The sequence below is a fragment of the Amblyomma maculatum genome, chromosome 1 (assembly GCF_055883805.1).
Source record: "Amblyomma maculatum isolate TAMU_Amacu chromosome 1, ASM5588380v1, whole genome shotgun sequence".
Classification (NCBI taxonomy): Eukaryota; Metazoa; Arthropoda; class Arachnida; order Ixodida; family Ixodidae; genus Amblyomma; species Amblyomma maculatum.
In genome coordinates, this window is record NC_139344.1 from 225,679,834 (window position 1) to 225,695,526 (window position 15,693).

Consider the following 15,693-nt stretch of genomic DNA (forward strand, 5'->3'; position numbering starts at 1 on the left):
GCGCGACAAAGCTCACAGCTGCCCCATTCCTCAGCATTCCTTAGCAGTTGCCGGTCGGTGGGGGGGGGGGGGGGGGGGGGGGCAGGATTCGCTTGTTTTGACAGCATATAGCAGGCGTGCAAAGCGATGCCCATGGCAGATTCGCTGAGTACACCAAGGACTGTAGCCGGACGCTCCGGCTTCTCGCTCCGGCATTCCCTTTTTGAGGACTTTTGCCTCGCGATATAATGAGCAGCATCCGCTGAAAGTGTACTGCGGCAAAAGCTTCGGGCTGTCTCCAGGAGTAATTTATCTTTGACTAAATTATCAAACGCAAGAAAAAAAAAAAAAAAAGAAACGCCGTAAAGAGGGTTTACATCCCCCCAGCTCAGGCAGGCAACACTATCGATAGTGCACCATTTGACCTCAATTCGCGTTAATAGGTCGCTTCATTGTTGCTATCTTATTTTGATACGAACGTTTTTGAAGCGAATCGCGCTTCGTCATGAATTGTTAGACGGTTGCTATCATTCGCGTTTAGGTATAGGTAACAAAAGGGGCTGGTTTCTGCACAATGCTGTTAATAGTCTCTCGGTCAGCTATCCATGGCGGCGCCCGTATGCGCAGTGCGGAAACAACTCTTCGTCTCCTGTCAGCGCGACGCGCGCATCTGCTGGGGATGGCGTTACCCTGCTCCTCCTCTCTGTAGCGAGCCCAGCGGAGGAGTACCTGTGGAACGGCGCAGTTGTTTGCCATGGTTGCGGCGCATCCGCAGTAGAGGCTTGTGCCATACACGGCGACCTTGTCTTTACATGGAGTGGTGAATCTTTTGCTTCAAAAGCCGCCGCAAAATTGCAAAAATACTAGCAGCTAACCATCCCAGCAATCCGCTGCTTGCTGCAATTTGCAAGGAAACACCAACAACACGCACGAGAAGGAAGACGCACAACGACAGAAAGCGAGAACAGTAGGTTGGGCCTGTTGGTGATTCATTGCAAGTTAATAGCGCAAACAACGTAACGGGAACTCGGGAGAAGAGGACGACATTCGTTGTGTCGTCTTCTTCTATGTTACGTTGTGTACGCTGTTAACCTATAATGACAGAAAGCAGCGGCGCAGCAAACCAACACGTTTACCGGCAGCCGACGCTGGAGGTTGTCGCTTCTTTCCCCAATCATGCTTTGCGCGGATCCTCCAGGGGATGGAGAGGCGCTGCAATGTGTGGAAAGGTCGATTAATCCGGCCCTGTGTTAGCTGCATTCCACTTTACCCCTGAAAACCCACCTAACCCACCTCTGCTACGCTTGACTACTCTCGGAATACAATTGAAGCGAAAGCTTCTCTATGCCATGTAAAGAAAAAGTCGGCGTGCGTGGCATAATTTTACACTACGCATGCGCGAATCCACAGGTGTTCAATAAGAAAAAAAATTTCTTTCACGTGTTCACACCAGGACTATAACCCCGATCTTCCGTTCCGCAGCCGAGCGCGCAAACCGTATACTTGAGGCTGACTTACTGAGAACGAGTCCATTATTCTCTTTGACAAGCGTAAGGACGCCGGAGGGCGCTGAACGAAAAAAGTATTGAAAAGAAATACAAAAAGAAAGTAAATTTGTAGGCGTCGGAAACGCAACGAAACGCTGAATGAGCTCATAACGGAACTAGGCAGCGAATTTTCAATCCTTTCGCATTTCCGCACGTAAAGGGACTTACGTGCACAATTGTAAATTTTTCATTTGAGTCATCACCTCCGATACAGAAATGCCTGTGATGCAGGTATAAACAGAATAGCACAATTTGTGCCTTCTTATTTTGGCTATTTTGTGGGCAGTGCCGCAGACTGATTTTCCACCATTTCACCCCCAAACGCTGAAAATCGCGTCACTTGGCAGCTCAGCTATAATTTTTTTTTTTCCCGTCCAAGGGAATATGAGTGGCCTCTACTAAGTTACTAAAAAGATTTGCAGCGCTAAAAGACGACACAGAGAAAAGAGATGCACAGATGCACAAGATGACAGTAGTCTTGCCTCTACTAAGACCGTTTTGGGTTAGCCGACTTTCCCCTAATGTCGTGGATGAAAGACTTTTATTTGAATGTTGACTCGGAGTGGAAAATATGTGCAGCGTAGGGTGCATGGGCAGACAGGGCGGTATGCGTATTTTGAAATAAAATCAAGTGCACAGATCTGCAGGTAGTTCAGTAGATTTTGGTAAGATTTCACAGCTATTCGTGTGTATTGTGTGGGCATTGTGTACAACTGAAGCGAGTGCGCGAGCCAAAACCTGTAGTTTTTAGTACATTCAGGTTAATATTTACAGGTAAATCATCTAAATACTTCACTTACTTTTTTCACTGGCACACGTAGCGCTTATCGCTGACAGTCAGTACAAGAACATTCACGCTCACTTCCCTTCTGGAGAGCACTAACCTTACATTAGGTTTCAAAGCGGCGTCAATACTGGTGACATAAGGGAACTCATAGCACCACGTCACCCACTTCATCATTCACTGCGGTACTAATGCCTTGAAACACAGCACCGGAGAATAGACGATTCAGGCTATGCAAACGCTCATACGCGATGTTCATGCCAACCATAGAGTTTCTTACTCTTACCTAGAGGGAAAGCTGTGCTGCCGTCTATGGGAGTTTACATGGAGTTTCCAGATGGCCAGTTCAGCCACCATGGGCGCTCAAAGCATCACGGGCCGGAGAGCTACCGAGTGCAGAACTACAACTTTTGTCCAAACCTAATGCAAAGATAAACGTTGTTCTACCGTAAATAATGTCATAAGATTGAATATTGTGACTATAAATTGCAAAAAAAGAGAGAAACAGAATGCCAGTGTGAGATTTATCCAATATAAGCGATGGCCCTTTCTCCTATTGGCTTAGTTTTGAGCAGCACAAATACCAATATTTCGCAGTTAATAGGCACACTTTGAAACAAAAAAAAAATGTTATGAAAATATTTATTGTTGTGCAATCACTTAAGGAAGTTTTTAGTGGCATTTCGGGAAACAAAAACCATTTATTGGCGACGTCTGCTTTTGCGCCTTCGCTACTATGGCTTTCGCGGTCTATGTACGCACCTTCAGATGATGATGATAACAAAAAAGAAACACTGCAGTAACGCCACTCCACGTACTGGAGAAAAACCGACTGTCCCGCAACAAGTAGCACACCGGCCCATGATTCTTAGCGCGCCCATGGTGGCTGAAGTGCAGCGCCCTCAGCTTTCCCTCTAGTTAGTGTAAGGAACTCTATGATGCCAACAGACCAGGTGCTAAATTCGCACTGACCACCATCCTACCTAGGCGCAAAAAAAAAAAAAAAAAAAAACACCAAATGCACATGCACCAGTCACGTACCCTAGCAGCGCACGCAGAGAACGCATTTAAAGTTAACTAGTTCTTGCTTGACATGGAACTCAGTCACAAACACGTTGAAGTCATCCACTGCGCAGAAATCCAACATGACCCTGAGGCACACCTGGCCAGAAATGGACTACACCTCAACTTTCGATCATCCGACTAATGGCAAACACGATTAAGTATAGAATGAGGAACTTATTTAAGTGGACACAACCATGTGAACCTATCACACGCACCTCTCTGGCCAGCACGGAATAACTGACCCCACACGAAACTGACAACGAACTGAAACGCCCACGACCTCCCATTGTCAGGACCCGCGACATGTGCATGCAAACGGAATCCGTGGTACCAACACCAGCGCAACAGTGGAACAACAGGCACGCACAGACCCGAAGACACACCGCAGTACCTTCACACAGACACCCACACATTTTAGGAAAGACCGGCTGCCAGGCGGACACCGAAGTGGACTTCACCATGAACAACAGTCACTCCTAAACACTTAACGCCTATAAGGAAGTCCACTCGGAACAAAAAAAGAAATGACTGAGAGCTAGAACCTGAATCTGTCAGCAAAAACGTCACCCCTTTCTTTTTTTCTAGAAAATTAGCCGCAAAATACAATAACTACACGTCGCATTTACATGCTTACAAACCTTATATAACGAAATCAATGATACCGAAAGGACTTACAATTAATATAAAGTGCGCTTTAGGTACGCTTTACCTATATATTGTTACGTGGTTTATTTACACAGGATGGTACGATGCGCTTAATGTTAGCACACCCAGAGGGGACGGGGGCTCAGCTTCCTCTTCTTCTTCTGCCTCTTCCGCCACGCTCCAATACAGGACACGTGAAGCGCGTGACACTGCCCCTTCGCAGACGATGCCCGCCGGGCGAGTCACGGTTCGTTACGTTGATAGCAGTGCTTCATGCGGGCCACGTGAACAACTTGAGTCTTCCGAGAACGGCGACTTTGGGTGGTCAGGCGAGAAATTACAAAGCTAAGTGCGCTGAGACGTTCCAGTATAACGAAAGGGCCAGTATAGTGATGCAACAGTTTCTGGGACAAGTCGCGTTTACTCAACGGCGTACCAAGCCGCACCAAGTCACCAGGAGCATAATTAAAATCTTGGTGACGATCGTCGTAACGTTGCTTGTAGCGGTCTTGGGAAACTAGAGTACGAAATCTAGCGAGTCGACGAGCTTCTTCAGCCAAAGAGAAAGTATGCGCTGGTGAAGTTTCAGCAGGCAGTGAGAAAGGTAAAATCGTGTCCAGAGTACTTCGTTGAAGTCAGGCGTAAAGAAGAAAAAACGGACTGTTGCCTGTCGTTTCCTGCCTAGCAGTGTTAAATGCGTATGCTATAAACCGGAGGACGTCATCCCAGCTTTTGTGGCGGAGTCGACATACATTGCCAGCATATTGCTAAGCGTACGATTGGTGCGTTCTGTAAGACCATTTGTTTGTAGGTGGTAAGGAGCTGAATAACGAAAATGGCATGAACAGAGGCGAAGACGTTCTTCTACAACTTCTGCCATCAACTGTCGCCCACGGTCACTTATTAGCACACGAGGAGGCGCATGTCGAAGAATGATGGACCGTAGGAGAAAGGCCGAGACATCGGGAGAAGTGGCTGACGGTACAGCAGCAGTTTCACAGTACCGCGCAAGGTAGTCTACGCACACGATGATCGAGCGGTTTTAGTTGGTGGAATGGGGAAACAGTCCTAAAAGGTCAATACCCGCCTGTTCGGATTGCGTTCATGGCGGCGTTGTAGGCTGAAAATATCCCGGAGAGCGGGTTGGGTGCTTGAAACGCTGGCACTGGAGACAGCTGGCTACATAACGTTGAGTAGTTTGGCTCATCTTCGGCCAATAAAAACGTTCCTTAGTTCTGTGTAGTGTCCTGGCGAAACCCAAATGTCCAGCCATGGCATCGTCGTGCATTACCCGAAGAACCTGACACCGAAGACTTTTAGGAACTACCAGAAGAAACCGCGCACCTACTGACGAGTAGTTCTTCCAGTATAGTAGACCGTCACGAATGCAGAATAAGGCCGCAGAGTTTGGTCTCAAATGAAATTATTTATAAAACAAAGCTAGCTCGAAAGCCCAAAACCCTCTCTAGAACTAAAAGAGCCACTCTTGACAACCTGGCTTCTAGAAATGATTTAGTTAGCAAGCCTGCAGACTAAGGTAGCAGAATAGTTATTCTCCCGGTGAAAATTGCGAAAAAGAGGCCTATAGACAGCTGAAGAACTCTTGCCACTATAAAAAGTTAAAATCCGATCCAACAGAACGGTTCAGTGAAGTCATCCTGAATATAATAGGAGATCTATTCTCTAGGGAGCTAATTATCGACATTGACTACAAATTTCTCAAGTCATCAAACAAACAAACAAACAGATCGATTTTAACTACTGCTCAAGATTCACAAGGTTTCCGCAGAAGCATTGCTTATCACAGACATACCAAGAAGGCCAATTATTTCTAACAATATACGTCCACAGAAAACCTCTCAATATTCCTAAATCACCACCTAGCAGACCTCCCGATCTAGCTGCTTTCGTTTGTGCAGGACCTCACTTTCTCCGAGTAATTGAGCTTATTATTAATAAAACGACCAACCTTTCAGATGACTGTATACTTTTCACACTTGTTGTCAAGGCACTCTACACTAATATTCCTACCGATAAAAGTACTAACGCCCTCTCTCAAATATTAATCAGCAACCCCCACCCGCATGTCTCTGAAGTTTATCTATCACTCCTTAAACTAGTCCTAACTTTAAATTATTTCGAGTTTCATTCATCCTATTCTCTGCATATATTCGAAACCAGCATGGGCACTCATTTCGGGCCGAGTTACGCGAATATATTCTTGGGAGAAATTCAAGATGCTACATCCATTTCCTGAAAAACCACTCATATACCTTCGCTATATTGACGATATTTTCCTGATATAGCAGCATGGATCAAAGTTACTCCAATCGTCCGTCTCGTATCTTAATAATAGTCATAGTAGCATTAAATTTACTTGTGAGCCGTCGCAATTGACAGTCGACTTTCTCGACACCACGGTGTCGATGGAAAATTAAAAAGTGAAAACTTCCTTGTACAGAAAGCGAACGGATAAGCAAGAATACCTAGATTTTACCAGTCATTATTCCAAGACATTGTGAACAAGGAATATTTGTAGGATAGGCGACACGGCTCAGAAGAATATGTAGCGGTGATAATGACTACTTAAACGAACTATATTCATTGAAAGCAAAATTAATTCACAGGAACTATTCCGGTAAATCCCTTAATACGGCCCTCAAAAAAGCAAGCACTTTAAACCGCAACAGTGTGCTTACGAAACGACCAAAGACCAATACTGAAGGCCAGGGTTCTTTTGTAACGAAATACTCCACTGCCCTTCCAAACATAAACAATATTCTTGCGGAAATACAACTCCATGCTAACGTGTAATGAACGCCCAAAGAAAATATTTCTGGTGGCACCAAGGGTAACATAGAAACGTAACACAAACCTCAGAGATATTCTAGTGTATTCTAAACTTGACAACAAGTATCCAAAACAACCACATCCTTGCTCTCGACATAGATGTAAGACGTGCAATCATATAACGGTTAAAAATAGTGCAGGTGATTTCACTTTTCACATAAAATCAGGCTTTAATTGCACAGCTTCAAACGTTGTCTACCTTCTAGAATGATCCTTCTGTCATAAACAGTACATCGGAGAGACAGGGCAATCAGTGAACATAAGGTGTAATGGTCATCGAGCAGACACAGGCAAAAACCTCCCGAAGGCAGTTTCCCAGCATTTCAATCAGAAAGACCATAAGTTCGAAGAAATTAAATTATATATTCTCCAGTCAGGCTGTAAATCTTCAAGGGACAGAAAATATGGAGAGGCATATCTAATCCATAAGTTATTACACTGGAACCAGCAGGAATAAATATCTCGGAAGGAACTTTAGAATCGCTTAAATATATTCCCTCTGTACCATAACTTATCGGGAAAACAATTCCATATAGCGTTAATTGTACAGTTTATTAGCACCTGCACACTCTATCTCCCTCCGCAATAGCATAAGTTGAGCGTGTTTTTCCAAACATGCTTCCTTCTTATCACTTCCTACTTTGGTTGGCCCTTGAACCCCCCCCCCCCCCCCCCCCCCCCCTCTTCTTTTAATTTTTTGTTCACGACGTGGCAGGCATGGTTCACTGACTTGTTATTATTCTCTTTCTTTGTCCTTCTAGCCTCATTCGGAAAGCTTTTAAGAACACTTCCCATGCAGATGTATTCTTTATCGCTGTCCCCATTCAAAAAATTTATATGAGCATCGAAATTGCTTTTTGTGCCGACTCATCATCCAACCCGCATTGTAGTTTTTCCTGCTGCTGCGGCTTTTTATTTTCTTTTTCGGGCCACAGGATCATCGGTTCCAGGCTGAGAAATACATACTGAAGAAACATTTTTTTACTCGACCTACTTTCGTCTTCTTCCCACTCCTCCCTCCTTAGCTTTTCTTCTTCGGAAGCAAAAGCGTGTTTAAACCCCGGCCAGCGATGATCGCGCTGCCCAGACGAAGACAACTCCACTTGTCGGAACGTTGGCTCGACTTGCGAACTGAGGCAGTTCAGTGCTCTTTCATACTAAATACTTATGGGTATATGACAAATTAGAAAACTAAAGGAAGAACCTACATGGTAGGATGGAGGCACAGGGGCGTGTTCAGCCCCGCTATATACATCTAGAAAACAGTGCGGCATTGCATCGGAAGCCCCATTGTGACTTGCCGCGCTTTTTCCAGCATAGAACCCACATTTACTTTACAATAACCCTCAAGTCATTGTCGGGAGACCCATCTGGGTAACATGCGGGCACTCCCGTTTTCGACTCCTTTCACAGTGCACGTGGTACCTACAGCGGTTTTGTGTGGATAGTCCTATTTTGGCTAGCCATGGGTTTAGGGCGAATGGCTTATATGGCTCATCGGCCGCGAAACTCGCCCTTCCTGTATGCCAGTGGTTATCCGAAAACCTCACATCGGTCAAGCAGGATTTGCGTCATCACCCCGGGGACGAATCAAGAACCGGCGCCAAATACAAGAGGACCATTTGGAACACGTGATGTCATAAACCATAAAAAAAAGGGTTATGGCGCATTTCGGTGTATGAAGGGTGCATTCTTGTGGGCTACGGTGAATGAAGAGTGCATTACGTCGGGTTAGATCGAATTACATTGAATTAAGTTGCGTTAGGGCGGATTACAGTAGATTAGGATAGATTTGTTGGACTGCTGTGCATTAAGAGGTTTCTAGTTTCTAGAATGCGGTGGATAACGCTGATTCAAGCTAGCACAGAGTCAAATTGAATTGGAGCATGGTAGATTAAGGGTGAATTCCGATTACGTGCGGCGTATTAAAATTATATTACGTATTGTTCAGGCGGAATTGGGTCAGTACGGTAAAATGTGATGGATTTCAGTGGACTGTGGTGGATGAAATTTTGATTATTTTGTATTAGGCTGGATTAAGTTGGACTATAGTGATTTTCATATAGTATAGTGAGGCCACCAAAAATGTTAAAAAAAATAACTGGCCTCTTCCTGTGCCATTAAGTTTAACGGGCTTGAATAGGTAGATTACAATGACTTAGTGCGGGATAAAAGTAGTATATATGCTTTCACCTACAGCCTTAAGTGCCTTCCATAACTAACTTTATTCCTGCATAAAGTCCCCACTTACGTTTCATCTGCCGTCAAGCTGGTATCGTTAAAAAATTTCCCGGAAAAAAGGTACCGGAAGGAAATTTCCCCCGGAAAAAAATGTCCCCGGAACAAACGTCCCCGGAAAAAAAATGTCCCCTTTTTCGAAGTATAGAAAAAATGTCCCCAAACAGGTGAAGTCAAATGTATCGTGACGTCAATCTTTCGCCTGGCCTGGGGCTCGGCTTCTCAGGGATGAATTGCTTCAAAAAAAGGTGCTTGGCCTAACATAGTGGGAAAAACGGCCGCAAGTGAGCTTTCACCCGATGAATTAGCAAGAGGACGCTAATGACGTCGCGCCTGTTTGCTTATTTGACCTTGCATCTCCTTTTATGATTTTAACTTGAACCTGATTTGTCTTTGTTTATTTGTTTGTATTTCTCGACGTGTTTTCGCGTTCCACGTGCTGTAGCTCCGCATTGTACTAAAAAGACGTAGACTGAGATTCTATATGGCGAGCTGCAATGATGTATGCCATGCGAGGAAAGATGATGGCAGAGGAAAAGAGCGACCAAGGGCAAGTGCGTATCTGGATCACTCTGCGCTTCAACGACGTTCACTTATCGAAGTGTCGATATTTAGGAGAGTGCTCTTTCATGACTTGACCTGCACTGCATGATCGTGGCATGATCTGGTACTCCGACCGCGGCCTCGTATTTGTATTGTTTGCGCGTTGACCACCGACTTCGGTGGCGGACGCTGGGTATGGTGCTTCAGGGTGGCCATCCTAATTTCCCTATCACCACCTGTGATGAAGACGTGGCCACCAGAACGGTTGACCCTAGTCACTGAAAGGTCTGCGAGGGTGTTTCAGTAGCGGTTTCTCTTGTTAGCGGCTACTCAAGCCTACTAACCACGCATCCAGAAGACCCACACCCTATAGAATGGTTACACCTATTTTCAAAGTCGGCACAAAATGCAATAAACTGTTCATTTTTTTGCCAAGTGAGTTTTGGAAGGCGATATTTTCTTGACAAAATTTCGCCTTGGGGACCTTTTTTTCCTAGCAGCCGCTTCCTCAGTGGCCTTTTCTTCCGGGGAGCCTTTTTTCCGGGGCCGAATCTTCCGAGGACGTTTTTACCTACACTCGCCCTCAAGCACGCTACAGGAACCGATGTGGCCAGCATGCGGATTCGTCCGCTTTCCACCACAGCCATGGCCCGTGAGGGACCTATAGCAGCTTTGAGCAAATAGTCCCATAAGAACTAGCCCAGAGTTGTCTTGCATCATGTATGTATCCTGCATGGGCCCTATGTGGGATGGATATTGGAATGTGGGATCAAAGGGACACTAAAGGGGTTTCAAAGACGGGAATGAAAGTCGACGATACTTAAACTTTTTGAACCGCCTGTTATTCTACAGTAAACGTTTTCCATCTAGCTCATGCAGCACTAGATTAACTTGCGAATAAAATACGGTCTCTATGTTTTTCCTCGTTTCATACCCCGTCCGAGCGAGAAAAACAAATACAGACCTGCAACGGCACTCCACCCGAGAGGGCTTAAGCAGCCAACCCTGCTCGACTGTTTACTTTTATTTTTCGCTTGCTCCTCTACCACTAGACCGTACTGGACAGGGTAGAAAATTAGACGTGCCGTGGTCTTCAAGAGCGCTGGCGAACCAGTAACCGCACTCGACTGCTGACGTCACGCGTGTTGAATGATGCAGTGTGCGGAAACTCGAGCGAACGCCCTGCACCACGCGGTGCAAAAGAGTGCGTCTTTAAAAATGGCTTGTAAATTATCTGCTCGCTTTTGAGGACTTGTTCACGGGATGCACGCTCAATGGACACTTTATATAATGCCCGCTTTTGATAGCAACTTTCTCAGCCGCCTTTCTGGTACCCTTTAACAGACGCAAGCCCAATTTGGTCTCGCCTATTTATTCCCCCAGCGGCTGATGTAGAAATAAGACGGGTTCCCATATGGCCATGTGGGAACTACAAGAGCCCTGCGGAGTGCTCTTTAGGTGTTTTCAAAATGTGTCATACAGGAGAACCCTATGTTTTTCTAGCAAATTTTCAAGGCTCATTTTCTAGTTCTCTAACGCTACCTTCATTGCGAGGATACAGTCGGTGCGCACATCCCGTCAGCCACCGCATTTCATCATGGCAATGATTCCAGTATAGTACTTGTTGCTAAACGTTACCGCCATTTTAAGGGCTCGATCCCGGCAGCGGCAACTGCAATGCCAAAACGCCAGTGTACTGAGATTTCAACTGACGCAGAAGACAAAAATGTAGAGCTCAGAGGGTCTGCTTCTGAAATGTGCAGTGGCGCTTATTTTGCATTAGTGGAACTTCTTCCCATTAGGGAGGGTAGGATAAAAAATCTGTTTACCATCAATGGATTGAGAATGCTGGAAAGGAATTACAAGCAGCCCGAAGTGGCTCGGAAGCAGACACACATGGGCTCTACACTTTTGACAAAGACTGTACCATTAAGAAATAATTCTCTTTGGGGGGGGGGGGGGGGGGGGGGCATTTTAGATCTTAAATTAGGCGAAAAGTGAATCTTTACTGGTTTTCAGCGACATTTAACACCTGAAATTTTCAACATTATTTCAAACTGCTGGATTTTCCAAACTCCTGCGGAAGAAGAGAAGCAAAAATCGGGAACTTGGGGTCAAATGAGAATTTTCGGCTACGGTATGAAACATCACCGGCAAGAAGGCTCTGTGAAGTGAAACTTTATTCCAAATATTTCACAGTGGCTTGTCTAATGGCGCGGCTGCATTTGCTACATTAACTATTTTTTTAATGGTCATCGCTAGTGTGAATGACGTGTCGCCACAGTTATTGCAATGAAAAGGCTTCAGTGGTGCGTCGACCGTCGATGCGTCAGCACGTCGATCAGAAAATGACGAAGTGCAGCCCATGAGATAAGGCACCGAGTGTTTTGTGGCGCTAGATTTTCTTCCCGCGCCAAGAGTGACCTAAATTCATGCGCCCAGCGCAGTCTCTGTGTGGCAGTTCTTCATACGACGCTTGCTTTCGCAGAAGCCTAAGGCTCCAACGCAAGACGGATGGCAGTTAATTCAATTTCCTTTCTTTTTCGGCACGCACACTGGCAGTCACGCTTGAATGTTATATTACATGACTCACACCAAAGCTTCATCAAAGGCGCGTTCCTGCCTGACAGTCGGTAACATGGTTGCCCGGATGGAAACGCATTAAAAAGTGCTTACATTGAGCGTAGACGCTCACACTACGCTCTTACGGTAAACGTTGATAGATGACACCCTCAAGGCGCTCTGTACAACTTTCAACACTGCAATTTCGTAACAAACTTTGCCTGCAATTGTGCACCATAGCCAGAATTATTCACTACTTTGTCGTAGATTAATTTATCCATCCTTCATATCCCAACAATCGTTCCTTTTATATCAACAAGAGAACACAGGAAAAAAAAAAAAAAATATGTGAAAACAGTGAGCGAACTATGCAGCAGGATTTCCCTTTTTCATGCAGGCTGATTGTGTACTCCGTAAAAAATTCTTTTTCAGTATTCGTAACTGCCAGTTGGCTTTCTTAAAGACTATACATAAACTATTTTGGTGGAGGAACGTAAAATACGGATGGCATTTAAGACTGCCTAAGTGCTGTGCAAGCGAAAGAATGAATGCTGCACAATCGCGGTGACTAAGTGGTTACAACCCTCGGCTGCTGAGCCTAAGTAGGCGTGCTCCATCCGACCGCGGCAGCCGCATTTCAATACAGGCGAAATGCAAAAAGCGTCCGTTTGCGTTGCGATGTCAGTGCACGTTAAATATCTCGTGAGGATAATTCCTCCTTTCCTCACGAAGCATTCCAGGTGTCCACCAAGAAGTGAGATATTAATCCGAAAGCATTTCTTGGTTCACGAGTGGCGTGGACAGGAGCTGCGGAAAGAGCACGGCCCAGTATAAACAGCAGAAAGAAAAAAAATAAAACGAGGAAGAGAGTAGTAGTTTACCGAGTGATGGGCCCTCATGAGAGGAAAAAACAACATACTGCGCTTGTAATGCATAATATTTTGCGTGTTTCTCAAGCTTTTGCGCTTCTTCTTACTCTGCGTATAAAGCAGCCGAGCCCTCGGTCATTGTAACGCTTCTCGAAATGTTTAGATACAAATAAGGTTTAGTTACACGAAAAATAGTGTCGTCGCTGCTGCGCTTGCCGATATTGAAGCTTGGTCGCACTTTTTTCCTTGAAGGTTTGTGCTACAGCTCCATCTCCAGCAAAAATTTCATTTCTTGGACCCATAACTAGCCTATGGCTACGGGTTCAAACAGTGTTGGACACATCTTTATTGTATTTTCAAGAAAAGGAAAGAAAGAAAGAAAGAAAGAAAGAAAGAAAGAAAGAAAGAAAGAAAGAAAGAAAGAAAGAAAGAAAGAAAGAAAGAAAGAAAGAAAGAAAGAAAGAAAGAAAGAAAGAAAGAAAGAAAGAAAGAAAGAAAGAAAGAAAGAAAGAAATTACGCCCACGGTAGAAGAGCACCACCGAAGAGCCGGCGTTGGTAAATTCGCCAGCGATGTCAAACTCCACATGTTAAAATGTTTTCAGTGCGCAAAATAGCGCGCATAGGCACCCAGAACATTAGTTGCAAGTCGCGAGAGCAGGCAGAAAGCTCGAATTATCAACAAATTGTAATTGTTAAAGCAGCAGCAATGGCCTGTGGACTGCAAAACATGAAGTCCCAACCTTATAAATACGGTCACGACATAAAACGCAGAAATGTTTCGAAACGTTCCAGTTCTCGGCGTGGCCGAGTGGTTAACGTGGCGGGCTAGTAATTGAATAGGTGCCAGGGTACCCAGTTCGGAGCGCGTTAAGTGCCACTCTATTTTTACTTTTTTTTAAGGTTTTTTTTAATGTACCTAACTCGGTTCGTTACTTTCTACCTTTCAATTTTTATCCCAGGCCTTTTTTTTTTTTTTCTCCGGGCGAACAGTGTCGCCAGTGCGGAGTGTGCCAGTATTCCGCGTCCCAGTGCGCCGTTTCCAGCGTCATGCTGGGACCATAATCAGGTATGGCGCTGGGGCGCTGGGAGGACAGGGCGTGTCCGCAGGAACTATCAATCATCCGTTGCATGGGTAAATAATATAATTGTTGATTATGGAATTAGTTAATTTGGTCAAATTGTGTATCTAATCCAATTCGAGTATAGCCAACTCGATGGGGACCGGCACCCCAAAATTTGTCTCCTCGGACCGCCAACGTTTTACCTCGTCAGAATTTGACCAAAATCGATGTCTAACCTAGTACGGCCAATTCAGTGGTTTCCTCTAAATTGGGATGAGGAAAATCCAAAATGTAAACCCCGGATCCCAAAATATGACTTCGCCAAAATTTGACCAGAATTGAGGTCCAACCTAATTCGAGCAGGGCCAGTTCAGTGGTGACAAAATTTGTCCCCCTAGATTCCCAAAATTCGACTAAAACCAATGTCGAACCTAATTCGAGTATGGAGTGGTGAGCTCCACACTAAAGGAGGGGACACATGTCCGAAAAGCGAGTGCGATCCGCTCCGGCGCGACGCGTCCGGACGAGTCCGATCTGGCAAACCGGCGCTCGCCGCTCGCGTCCAACCGGGCAGATGTCTCCGGCAGTCCGCATGCGAATCGTGGCGAAGCGACGCTCGTCGAGTGGCTGCAGCCAATGCGAGCGCGAACAGCGGCGACGTCATGGTGACGTAGGGGGCTGTGCGGTGGAGCGCCTCTCGGCTCCACCGTCGAGGTACTGCCGAGCAGACGACACGGACGCGCCGGCATCTCAAAAACCCTTCAGTATTATTTCTTCGTGTACATAAAAAGTCACTAAATACAGGACTGTCAACTACAAGTAAATTGTGAAGATCGCCAGCCAATACTGAAGTGCTGCTACGAGTGATAACTGCGACACAAGCGAGTTTGTTCGCCCAACCACTGCTGCTGCCCGGTCGATCGCCAAAAGTCTGCTCGCTCCGCTACCGAATGCTCTGCTCAAATCGAGCTTATGTTCATTCTATTATAAGATGGCCTTCTCAGTACCCTGGTGATGAAATTCGAACCTTTATTACAGCGTTGGCCCGTTCCGAAGCACTATCCGCTGCCTCTTCGGTACGACACCGGCTAGGCCTAGCGACGACTAGGGCAAGCACGAATCGGTGAAGTTCGTCGCCCATCGCGTCCGCGGGTGGCATCGTTGCCGAAAGCTTCGTACGTGTGTAGGCATGCTGTTGTTGCACGAGTACAGCAGACAATCCTTCTGATAACATCGCTGTTTTGTCATTTCGTCTACGAGCGTGAATTCATGTGAAATTTATCAAGCCAAGCAGCCTTCCGTCTCCGCTGCGCGGTGGCACCGGCTGTGGGCGGAGCTTGGGGCTACTTCCGCCATGCTTGGGGGAGCTCGCTCGCGGCTCGCCGGACGCGCGGTTTTCCATGTGTCCCGGCTGGCACTGCGGCGGCAGTTCGCATGCGGCGTTCGCTGCGGCACGCCGGTCAAGCTTTCGCACATGTGTCTCCTGCTTAAGGTCCCCACTGTACCCCCGAAATTTGATCTCGTCTGAATTTGACCAAAACTGGCATAT